Source organism: Lathamus discolor, chromosome 6, assembly GCF_037157495.1.
Source record: "Lathamus discolor isolate bLatDis1 chromosome 6, bLatDis1.hap1, whole genome shotgun sequence".
Lineage (NCBI taxonomy): Eukaryota > Metazoa > Chordata > Aves > Psittaciformes > Psittacidae > Lathamus > Lathamus discolor.
Window position 1 is genome coordinate 90,271,458 of NC_088889.1, and position 12,916 is coordinate 90,284,373.

At 46.7% G+C, this 12,916-nt stretch overlaps 1 protein-coding gene across 4 annotated transcripts in view; it reads right to left on the reverse strand.

The window, feature by feature from the left end:
• Positions 1 to 9,980: 9,980 nt before the first annotated feature.
• The window catches only part of SSTR5 (somatostatin receptor 5), a 46,823-nt gene continuing 43,887 nt past the window's right edge, over positions 9,981 to 12,916 (reverse strand). For all 4 annotated transcript variants that reach the window (XR_010613788.1, XR_010613787.1, XR_010613785.1 and 1 more), the window contains one exon: positions 9,981 to 11,865. The gene's annotated coding sequence lies outside the window, so the exon portion shown is untranslated. The remainder of the gene's footprint in view (positions 11,866 to 12,916) is intronic.

Consider the following 12,916-nt stretch of genomic DNA (forward strand, 5'->3'; position numbering starts at 1 on the left):
AGGCGCTGCTTCCTCTCTGTGTCGCATTCTTTCTGGTCAAGCTGAGCCTCACAGGGATGTATTTATTGAAGGTGGGATGTTCAGCTGGGGGATATAATCAATATGCACTGATGTGGGAGGCGATGCCTTCAGTAGTATGCTCAGTAGATGCATCCCTGATGATCTGAGGTCAGGCCATCACAAGACAGATCTCAGCTGTTGAGGACCAGTATGATAAACTGACTTCAAAGGAACAAGATTCCCCCAGCCTGCGATCAAACCCTGCATCTCCCTTTGTTTGAACAGATATGAAGTCTATTGCACAGTAGGAGCAGCCTAATTTTGAAGGTGAGACACCAGAAGCCTAATTAAATAGGACCATCTCTTACACATACAGGACAGGACACTTGCAGCAGTAGGAAAGTAATTGTAGCCTTTTTCCTTGTCAGGCAGCTAGAACTCACTCTGCTGCAGCAGTGATCTGAATATGCATATAAAAGAATCCATCCCATCAGAGAAATGATTAGAGCAAAGGCCACCATGATCTTGGCTTTCTTAAGTGTAGCTAAGAATCATTTAGCAGGAAGATCATTGTTATGTTTAATTAATCGACACCTTGTGGTTATTGTACTTCTAATTTCTTTCTTAAATGGCCCATAGAAGTCTCATCCACTGAGGGATGTTTTTTGTGGTTTCTTTGTGAATATATCCAGGCAGAAAAACAAGTCCACTTGAATAGACTGAGCACAGGGGCCGGTCCACTATAAAGAACAGCAATGCAGAGAATCAAAAAGAATGAGGAATTGAGAGAAGTTTTAGTCCCTGTGCAGTAATGAGGGTTTCCGATAAAACATCAACTGTTTTCAGGGCTAACATTGGGAATTCAGACAAAAAGTCCCTCTCTGGGACTGGATATTGTGAGCAGACAGCTCAGGTATGGGCAGTAACCCTGGGAAGAGCCCATGGGGCAGCTGCCTGTATGAGTACAGCCCAAATGCTCTCAGCATCAGCCTCCTGCAACTAGCTAGCCCATTTTTTTCCCCTTCAAACCCACTTTTCAAGGTCTCTGGTCATTTAGGTAGGCAGAAAGTACAAGAAAACAGGTTTGGAAAACTAAGGTTGGTGCAGAAACATCGTCAGTAATGTCTGAAGCTCTCAAGTGGCATCTCCACCACCCAGCCAAGTGAAACCCTGTCTTTTGTTGGATGACACCCATATGTCTATTGCTAGTGCACATCTCCAGCCCCACCGCTCTTCCACGCACCAGCTATCCATTACAGTGGCACTGCTAATCTATTCACATCCACTGTGATTTATAACCCTCTAAAATCAAGGGGAAGTCCTGCCTTTGATTTCAAAGATTTTAGGATAAGCTCCTTATTTCACGCTTTGCCTGAGAAACAGATAAAAGCAATTTGAGAAAGGCTTTTTTCCTTGGAAAATTAATCTTCTTTAAGTTAATTTGAGGCACAGAGTTATTTCTGCAATGTCCTATAAATAAAAATAATTGGTATACTTAAAACAAATAGATTTTACAGTAATCAGATTCTCCAGCCTGGCTTTTTATCCCCTTTATTGCCCTGTGAACTCCTCCATCACAAACAGCACTTAGAAATACAGGAATAAGTCACTGTCAGTGAGCTCAGAGGAGCTGCAAGATTCGCTGTAATCGTACAACCGGCACTCAGTGTCACCTGAATATTGCTGCACCTTCCACGTGCTTATCCGATTCAATTACAAAGTGTACTAAGGAAGTGCGAATATATTCCAAACACACTCATGTAAGTGCCAGGACACAGCAGCTCCTGATAAAATGCTCCCCAGTCTGCAGCTCCAGTTATCCTGACTGGGATATGGGTGGCTGGTACATGGGTAGCGCCATTGAGATGGGATGAATCCCACATCTGCCAGGTGCCCTAAATAGGGGGATTTAATAGAAGAATTCTTTGTTGCAAACTAAATTTGTCTATATAAATCGCACAATAGGATTCGGAATCTGGGCCCACAAATATCCTATTTTCGATATTCCCCAAGGGAGAAAATGTGACTGTCTTGTGAAAGCAGCCAGGATGGTGTCTGGGCAAGGAGGCACATTGGGTTTTATTTCCTTTTAACTGAATTCATTTCCATTGTGAAATACAAGTAAATTTCGAGGGAAACAAAGATAAAATTAGAACCAATACAGCTCATCAGCCAAGCCAGAATTGAGAAGTTCTTTGGGATTTTCCATCCTCTCTCAGGTTCAGGGTGGAAAACCACTTGGAAATCCTAAAAGCTCCTTGGGGGAAATAGGAAATCTGCTTTGGGTTCTGCTCTGCTTGAGCTACAAGTGGGGATGTCAGTGCAGGGTGAAACAGGCTACACAGAGCAGGTTTAGCTTCGCTGGCGATGTGGGCACTGACACTTCACTGCTCTCCCATGATTTTGACTCACCATGACTCAGGCTTATGGCTTGGGATCGTGGGTGATGCAGAATAGGTCTGCTACTGCCTCCCTGCTGCCCCAGTGCTCTCCTCCCAAGGGGAAAGATTTATTCCTTACTGTAAAGCCCGCTTGTTTTTCACTCCTCCTTCCTGAAAATATTGATGCAACTTTTTAATCCTGCACCCTAAATTTTTTGTTTCATTTACTTTTTATGCAACGTATCCATTTTATTGCATCCATTCAGGAAACAGAAGTAATATCATGTGCTGGGTATACTAATGAGCATCTGGAATTCATGAAGCAAACAGGAATACATTGAGCAAACATGCTTGTGAACAACCCAGAGATTGAAGCATGTTTGCAGAAAAGATCTATTGAACAGTTACAAACAAACAATTCAGTAAAAACCTAACCCCAGATCTCCCATCTTAATGGTGGAAAGGAAAGCTGTAATCCCATCAATAAACCATTAACTGCAATGACGTGCAGTTGTTGGGTCTCGGCTAGCTGTTCACGTCTCTCTGCAGATGGGAGGTGGATGTTTTACCTCTGTGGAGCTCCTTATGCTAACCCAGAAGCTGGGACCCTTTCCTCAAGTCCTGCATTGCTCTATGGAGGAGATGAGAAAGCCACCCCATGTTAAAATGTCCTCTTCTGACCCTCCTAGGAGGGAATGCATTCGTTTCTTGTCATTTTGAAATGAAATGGTTTCATTCTACGCACCAGCATTTATCCCTGGGAACATGCAAGGCCAGGTTAGATGAGGCCCTGAGCAACCTGGTCTAGCTGAAGCTCATTGCAGGATGATGACCTTAAAGGTCTTGTGCATCCCAAACCAGTCTATGAAGTCTGAAATTCACATAAAGTACTGCCTTTGAATCACAACATTTCTTTATATTCCATTTCTTTCTGCTTCAAAATAAGAAGCAAACAGGGTGGAATTCCCTGTGGGGGGGAATCCAGCTCCTGGCCAAGCCCAAGGGCATGCAGGTAGTTACAATGCTCTTGTCAGAGGCTTTGACACTCTCATAACAAGAGCTGTATTAATCCCTGACGATGGTTGATTTCAGGAAAAGATTCAAGATACCTGCTGATGTGAATCCATGCACTGTAACGACTTGTTTCAGTTACTAACATGACCCAAAATGGCCCAAGTCTTGCCTCAGTACCCTGTGCTGTAATAAACTCCTGTCCTGGCATCAGTAAAAGATGGGCTGCACAAATGAGGTGAGGTTCTGCATTCCCTAGGGCAACAAAGAAATGACGTTTGGTTGCAAGAATAGAGCATCTCTGCTCACTGAATACAGTGAATGGTAGATGAGAATGATTCACTCTGCTCATGACTGCACTGAATACAGAGCAGAGCAGCCTTGGCTGTTATCACACGATGGAGAAGTGCTCGCTCATCCTAAAGCAGAGGTGCAGGTTACATCCCTTGTCTGCACATGAAGCAGTTTGCAAAGGAATCAGCTCAAGAAAGGATGAGAAAGGGGTCTTGAATGTCTTTTCAGGAAGCCCAATGATGCTCATTGACTGAGACAAAGAACTGTTTTGCTTTGTAATAACTTCAAGGTTTTAGCCTTTCATTAGCAGTATTCTGAGATGCAGCTCAGAAATGTCACTGAGACTCTTCAGGACATACAGCAGCGAATGATACCCACTTTGCAATGCCTGGAGGCAATAGGCTCTGTGCTTTCATGGGTCCATCACCACCAGTAAGTCAGAGGAAGGTGGATTTATCCCAGCCTTGCCAGGGGAAATATCAGCCTGGGCACATCCCACATCTGCACTCCACGCTCTCACTTTTTACCCTGAATAAATACATCCCTATCCAAGGGAGCCCAACATGCAGGGTGCCTCAGGGCCCCAGCAGTGTATTAGTAGTAAATCCTCAATACCCATTCATCCGTGCTTCGTGCTGGGAGTATTAATCTGCTGAAGTGCAGTGTTGCTGGTGTGGTGGAAAGGTACGAAAATGGAACTGACAGCAGCTCTGCTTTTGGCAATGCAATGAGGCTGCCTTAATTAGAGCTAATTGTAGCTTTCCATCACATTAAATTGTAATGCAGAATGTTTCAGGTTAGTCCATGGTTGAGTCGTGCTGGCTGACCCCTTCCTTCTCCCCAGAATGACTTTTAGATGACTTTTGTTTTTCTGCCTGTACAATATGCAGAACTGAATACACACAGAAAGCAGCCCAGGCACGATGCCTCAAGGTCTGAGGCAGGGAACAGCTCATAATGAGCCCATTGTACGTGGCAAATGGCCCCTGTTATTGCTAAGCCTGCCTGCCTGCTGCATCACTGGGTCCAGCAAGCCTGGGAGGAGAGATGCTGGCTGGTAAGGAGAGAGCTTGGGGAAGGAGAAAGCAGTCCTGCTTCTCCAGGCGTTGGTGCAAGTCAACACAGCTCCATCCTCAGCCTGCTAAAAAAGCAGGAGATGAAGTTCGGGGTGCACGCTCACCAGTGGTTTGACACTGATAGCTGATGGATCGAGGCTATTCCTGCAAGTTGTGAGCTCTGCTCTGTGAACTGAGTGGGAGAAGCAGCACTGGGCAGGACCATCCGCACCCAGTCCCAGGGGCGGCCCCTCTTAGAGCTGGGAATCTGCCTCTGTTTGGGCTTTAATCCACGATAAGCACTCATAAGCGTCTCTTTGGGATGTTGCTCAGCCAGAGGTCTCTGAGATCCTGCCCAGGAAATGAAGGCAGCAATGGGGTGGGGGAATGTTGCTTTCCAGCCTGGAGCTTCTGCATACTCATGGTAAACGTCTGCTTTTTGTGGAGAATGTGGCCTCTTGCTGCAGCACTTCCATGCCAAAGACATTAAAACCTTTCTTTTCCAGCCACCAACAGGGCTTCTCCAGGGCTTCTCCCGTGCCGTGCAGGACAGACAGGATGAATCACTCCCCCCCTCTTCCCCAAAACCTTCCCATGGTGAAGTTCAAGACACCCCTAGAGACTTTCTCCCCAGGGCCCATTTCCAGCTAGTTTTGTCTAGCACCCGTATGCCTTACAGTGGAACCTGCATATGCAAAGCCATAGGGGATTGAAGCACTGCTATTTATAAGACAGTATCTTTTCCAGGCATGCAGGCAATGTAATTTAAGACCAGACAAACATCTGTCTTTTGGCAATTGCTGTTTGTGGCCGGGTAGATCTGCTCTAACTCAGTCTGTGCTCCACATTATGCCTCTGGCAGATACTTTCTCCTCTTTGCACTTCCATATCAACGCTTGCCACCCTGAGACAGGAACCCAGACTAATGGCAACCATCGCTAACATCAGGCATAGACTTTGCTTCCTGGTCACGTGAACGGGCAGCTCTGTCTGTACCCTGTGCAACTGATCCGTGGCCAACAGTGAAATGTCAAAGCGGAGAGCTGTGATTTTTAATTAGCAGAGGAAAAGGTGGGCTCAGTGCAGAAGCATTGTGCTATAATTGCTCGTTTGAGCTGTGATGGCTGTGCAAGAATAGGATTTTAAATGCACAGGCAGTGCATAGGAGACCTTTGGCTGCAATAACATCAGCGAGCATTGCCAACAGCTTTGCCCTCATGCTACCACCAAGGAGAAAACAAATCAACTCCCTATTGTCACACTGACCCCATTCAATGGTCAGATCCAGGAGAGATCCTGAATGGAGATCGTTGCCACTCCCAAAAACATGCACAGGACTGGATTCCCATCAAAAGCCAACTTCTCAGCATCGAGATGTCTAATTAAAACTCTTCATTTTGCTTCTTATCCCTTCTCCAGCTATTAATGGCCTTGTGGAGGACAGTGGGAACAGAAGAGCTTCAGCTCTGTGCTGGTCTCTGCCAAAACCTCAAGTGACATTACAAGTTGCTGAGGCCACTTTGCAGTAGTTGCCTGCCCTGTGGGAGGGAAATTTCACAGGCGGACATGCAATGAAGGCTGTGAAGAGCTCAGGCACCATTGCACTGTGGCACTGAAGGACACCGAAGTCCTGTGCCCACCCTGTGCTGACCCGTGGAGTTGTATCTGAGGCTGTGTTAAGCATCATAACTGGTGGAACTGATTTAGGTAGATTCAACCTCCGAACCTTTGCTGTTTGAGGGACTCAAGAAAGGGATGTAGCTTCTGGTTGGCAATGAGCAAGAGGTTTACACGGTGAACACATGCATTTCTCACCTTCAGTTTGAAGTGTTCCTGGTGCTCTGTCACCTCTTACCTCAGACTGCTCGGAAATTGCTGCTGCTGTGCTTTGAAGTTACCATACTGCAGCCTCTCCTGGAAGTACTGCACTGAAATGTGTCTGATGATGGATGGGATCTGTGATAGCCAAGCTAAGAAGGGCACTGGGAATGCCACTGGCGTGGAGCTGATGCATTGCCTGCCTTCCTCACAACGGTGTCTCCGCTAGACCTGCTGAACAGCAATAGGAGTGGCAGCCCTTGAACCACCACTGGACTGTTCACAGCTTCTAAGTCTGCCATTAGGAAGTGCCGGGGCATCTTGAGACTTATTCCCAGGTCTGCTGCTGTTGTCTTGTGCAGACAGAGAGGAATCACTTAACCCTTCCGTGCCTCCCCTCTCCTGCCATAAAACCATTACCCTTATGCTGATGTTGTAGGACCGGTCTCGGGTGTCATGCTGTGGCCAACAGAAAGTGCGCTTGGAGGCTAAAACTACTCATGGTATACGTCAATGTCAAGTGCTCCTGCAGATCAATGTTACGTGCTGCCCTTCCTCCTCTTTTCCTTCAGCTGCAAGAAGGAAGAGGATGCTTTTGGCCACTGCTGGCTGCAGGGCGCCGAGCTGAGCTCTTGGATAACTCTCTCTCTATAAACGTCAAAAGCTAAAATCTGTGACTCCAGAAAACAGCCTCAGGTTAAGGAATTAAGACTAATCCTCAGCAGAATGGGGGGAACAGATTTAGTTTACAGCTATCTCAGCCAACTCTTCCACGTTGCTTCTGCAACTGCTGCCAAGGAATCGGAATTCACCGATAGCTTCACTGCAGCCTGCCACAGTGCAGGAAATAAGTGTGAAGCCTGAGCTGGACAGTGTTTAATAGGAGATTGCAAGAGGAGCCAAGAGCAGAAACGCTGCCAGAGCTCTGAAGCCTGAGATGCCCCGGCTTAGCCAGGGGAGTGGAGAGGAGGGAGAGGTGAGATGTGGTGTGGAGCCCTCAGGCAAATGCAGCCCGAGCACCTCTGTGCAAGGCTCTAAGCCCAGATGTCAGTGTATTGATAGCACTGGGGTGACTGACACATGTCAATGCGCTGCCAGGATCAGTGGGGTTGGGGTAAGCTGGTCGGGTAATGTGTCCTCAGACAGAAGGGCTTAAACGGAGCCATCCCTTGCATTTACCTCCCCTGTGATAAATCATCGCAATCTACCTTCAGTTTCCTTTTCCAACAGAAAAGTCTTAGGTGAAACGCAGGTTTCAGAGCAACATTTTTAAAGGGGATAAGCGTTTTAGAGGCTTAAATCTAGAATATGCTGAAACAGTTGCTGGGGATGTAGATGTAGGGACATTTTGCAACCAGCAAATACCATTTTATAGCTGAAAACTAGAGATTTGAGACAAGAATCTGGGAAGAAAACTACCCTCCATCACTTTCACTCTGTTGTCCACAGCCCATCTGACTCTCAATGAGTTTTAACTTTTGTAAGATTATTCTGAGAACATGCATCTTTCTGCAGAAAATAGCAATTATTATGTGCTACGGGGCTCTACCCATCATTACTTCCTTATAAGCAGGCATGATAAAGCTATTTCAGTCAGCCTAGCAAATTAGATGAGCCCAGTTGCTGGAATGCGGAACAGCAGTGTGATGAATGGCATACCAGGTGAGCCCAACCAAGGGTTTGAAGAAAACTTCCAAGTCATTTACAACAAGGTAGAGCACCGTCTACTTGCTTGGCAACACCTAATTACAAGTCATCTAAAAACTGGAAAGGAGATGAAAGTGAAAAATCTCAAACCTCACTTTTGTCTTGGAAACAAAACAACGAGGAGAAGTGTTTTCCTTCTCAGCTCCTTTTGGTTTCTGTTCAAATACAGCCGGTGTGATAAACCTGTGTGAACGCTGAGCACCAGCGCTGTGCCAAGGACTTCTTCCTGGGTTTAGCTGCTTTGATTTCAGTCTGTCACCGGCTTGGATTTCTAAAGAGCACATCTCCCACTGCACATTTAATTTGCTCCTCCAGTTTCCACTATTACATATGTAATGTGGATAAGGGGGTGATCAGTTCAGAAAGAGCAGAAGCTCTCCCAGTACGGAAGCACTAGATCCTGTGCTGAGAATCCTCTGATATTGGCCATGCTGTCACCTAATCGCTAGCAACAACAAAAACACCCTGTCAGTTAAGAAGCAATGTCCAGCCACTCATGTATCCCTGTATCAGAGTCCCAGACAGCTGAGGAATGGGATTTGAGCTTTGTGGGCATGAAATACCATTAGGTGAATTAGGTACCTGGTTTAATTTACCTCTTCCCATTTTATAGGAAGCAGGGTACCAGCTAGCGAGATGCTCTGGTCTTACTGTGAGATGCTGGAGAGCCTAAAGACAGGAACAGTGCCTGTTGCCTAACGCTACTCTAAGTAATGGGGGGGTACACAAACAAAGGCAAGCCAGTTTTTATGCTACACAGTATGAAACCTCCACGATGTGCACCACAGAACTGAGCAACCACTCTTCCCACCATCAGACAGAAGCTATGAGGATGGCTACAAACCTCTCCCGCAAAGGGCTCAGGCAGCATTCCCAACACATGCTTAAAGCACTGTCAGATTAGCTAGTGCTCATCACCCTAAACCCAGGGTCTAAAGTGAATTCGTGCTCCAAGTCCTGCCTAAGAGGCTATTCAGCAAAACAAAGCTGCTTTTTCTGCAAAGGTAAGGTGGATACAAGTAGAGACAGATATGCTATTGATGACCACTGTGAACTCCCATTTCCAGTTAACAAACGCTTAACTCAAAACCAAGATTCAAACGTTTCAGGAGTTCCAAATTTAGATTTCAGAACAGGGCCTTAAATACCTAAAGGTTGACAGCTTGTAGGTGAAATGCACTGGTGAATCAGTGTTGCAGCTCAGGGCAGGTATAGCCAGTTTTAGGCGCGCCACTCAGTTATTCAGCAGGCTCCCAATGAAGCTGATCATCACGACCATGCACTGTGAGCGGTTATCCCAGACATCAGGAGAGACCATTCCCAATCCACCACTGCACATGTGCTCTCGCACCTTTCCATGCCAGCCTGAATTAGTCTCACTTCCTTTATTCAATTAAAAGGTTTTGACCAGTGTTTTGCCAATGTCTGTGTACCTGCATCAGATACACTTGTGATGCATAATAGAAATTAGAACTATCGGATCTGTTCCCCACCAGTGCTGGCTGATTGGCATTGGCCACAATTACCCTCCATTAACTCTTCATTAGAGATCATCAGTGATTCTGTCACTTTGACAGGTTCACTGTGAGACTGATTAACCTGTATTTATCCAGGTTGTCTCTTTTCCCCTCTGCTAATGCTGCTGAGCAGCTCTGGAAGGCTCCTGGAGAAAGACACCCACTTCTCATTACCTATTATATGCAACATTCCTTCTCATCCAGAAAGCTCTCAGCCCCCTCAGAGCCAGGCTTTAGCCATAAACGTTTTCTCCCTCTGATGTGAAATCACAGCTTTCATGCTATTTAGTTAATTATTCTTAACTAGTTCCCAATTACCATTCACACGCTGCTGTGTAGATTCCAATTAACTCATGATTATTTTTGGCTTTGTGCAATCGGCCGCTTGAAAGCACCGCGTACTCACACACCAACATATATATACATGTGCTTCATTGCATTAAACTATATCATCAGTTGGGGGTTATTATATTAGAGGCTTTGAAAGCTCTTCTGGGCTGCCTGGCTGATACAGCAGTGCAGAGAGAGCTGCTCCTCACTTTTTCCACTTGGATTTGGAGTTCAGCACAGCCGCTGCATCAATTGCATCCCTGCACATACCCCTGCACATCGTCGGGGCTGTCAGCAAACCACCACAGAGCTCTGGCTGCATTGTGTGCATGCGAGGGGGGGCTGCTGTGGTCCAAAATGACATCCCAGCAGGAAGCCAGGAGGATAGCTTGGTATTTCTATAGGAATCATCTGTGTGAGTCTCTGCCACGTGGTGCAGATGTCACGGCACAGAGCCCCAGCCTTGAGCGGGAGGAGACAGCAAACTCACATCACTTTCACAGAGCTCAGCCTGATGGAAAAGTCCATATAAAACATGCCTTTTCAGTTAAAGAGCTGGTTACAACTCAAATAACTTCAGCCATTATATAGAATGTGTTTGAAAGTTAAAAGATATGCCTTCACTTAAGAAGAAAGGATGCACGTGCCTGTGGACACTGACCAAGATGTTCTCAACACCTTTTTACACAAGCAGAGCTGTGACTGTGGCTTGACCATGCAGGGAAATACGTTGGCAATGCATTTCCAGCATCCTGGCACACCGCAGCTGACCCACAGCCCCGGTTCAGCAGAGGGTCACTAATACAGGCTACCTGGAGCAGGAGCTCGTGTAAGTGTGTGCCTCTGGGTGTCCTTTTCAAGCCATAAACGCTCATCCTCAAGTACATGCTCCCAAACAGGCGAAGCTCCTCTTCCTGCAGCACGAAGCCAGCACTCTCCTAAAAACCAAGGCACTGCATCAACTAATGGATTAGAAAGAAGCATTCAATTCCCTGCAGTCCAGATCAGTTTTAGCACACCAAGGCTGCGGAGAAAACCATGGCTTTGCCAGATGGCCGTTCATGTCCCTTCAGTTTACCATAGGTATGCCCATTTTCCAGGTAAACGTTATACCCCAGAGTCAAATGCCGTTTAACGTCTTCTTGCATTTCTAGCAGAGAGGAGGCAGACGGGCTCAGTGTGGATCATCTTGAGAAAGGAGGCTGTTGTTTTAAGAGGCAGAAAACCTGTTTCATCCGCAGACACAGGCTCTGATGCCAGGCACTGGTTAACACAACATTTCCCCTCTGTCCTAAGTTTCAGAGTAAAAATAACACTCTCTCATATAGCCTTTTTTGGGGCAGGTTTTGACCAGCCAAAATCATTTGTGGAGCCCCAAACGTTCTTTTTATTGAGTTACATCTATAAACTATTTTTACATCCATGCAAACACGCTCTCTGTGGTGGCCTCACACCCTCCTGTGAAAGCAGAGCTCTTGCCTGGTTGCACTCCCATTACACATTTTTTTTTTGCCTTGAAGAGCTTTAAGTCTAAAAATAGGTGATGAAGAATAGAAGAGACAATCCAGCCCCCGGAGGATGGAAGGGAGCTTTCCCAAAACCCCACAGCATCGGCAGCAGAGCCAGGATCCAAACTCCAATCTCCAGGGCGCCGTCCCTCTGCTTTAAGTGCTTTGGCATTTGCTTTTGTTTGCATTGGTTCTCGTTGCAAGGACGCACTTGACGCAAAGCAGCTCCTGTGTCTCGGCCGAGCTAACAGATCGTAGAAGCGCAGACCGGTTTGGATTGGAAAGGACCTTAAAGCTCATCCAGTCCCAATCCCCCTGCCACGAGCAGGGACACCTTCCACTAGAGCAGGTTATTTTAATTGCTTTCTAATTACAAATGTTTGCTGGATAGGAAAGGAAGGAAGGAAAACCTCCAAACGCTGCTGGCTCTGCTCTGGGAGGCACATAGACCCCAATCCCGAAGAGGCATCAGTGTCACCTATGTGGTGCCTCTACTGCCCCTTAATGCAGAACATCTGCTTGTGGACTCAATGGTTTGTGGGACCGAGTAAGTGAATGTAGCATTGGATTTGGAGGCACCGATGCAGGGGACATGGAAGAACCTCTCCCTCCCATGGAAGGTGCTAATCAGTGCCGAGAGGAAAGCATACCTGGATACCTGGAATACATGCTAGGATAGCAGGGAAACATGCTAGATGAGAAAAGATCACACAAATTTGGTGTTTAATCCAGAGCAGAGAAGATGACAGGAAAGGCTTTTGGCTGGCATTTGTGAGGCAAAGTAATTTCTTTTCTTAGAGTCTGTTTGAGGTCCCTCCAAAAAGAGGGTGAGTAAGGTTTTACTTTTCCTGGCAGCTTTGGGAAGGCTGCAGCTGCATTTCACCCCCTGCTGCACGGGGCTTCATGTGCCCTTTTCCAGGCAGCATCTGCCTTGATGCAGTCTGCTCCTGCTCATCCACGTGGGGCTGGGGACCACTGCTATGGCCAGAGGGGATGGGGACAGGGATAAGGATGGGGGGTGCTCCAGGAAGCCTGGTCTGAAGGAGCCCAGTGCCAGAGGATGACTCATGGAGAGTTGGATGCTGCTCGGGTTCATGCCAGGACAGCAGCAAACCTCCTTGCTTTGCCTTGCTAACTGAGCCTCCCAGCATCATGTAAACCTTCCCCTGCTACTCAATAGGCCTTATTCCCTCTCACCTCTCTGGAGGCAGATTCTTGAATTAAAATACAACACCATCATGCTGCAGTCTGTTTAATCACCTCCTAGTTTTGTTAAATACCACCAATATAAGACC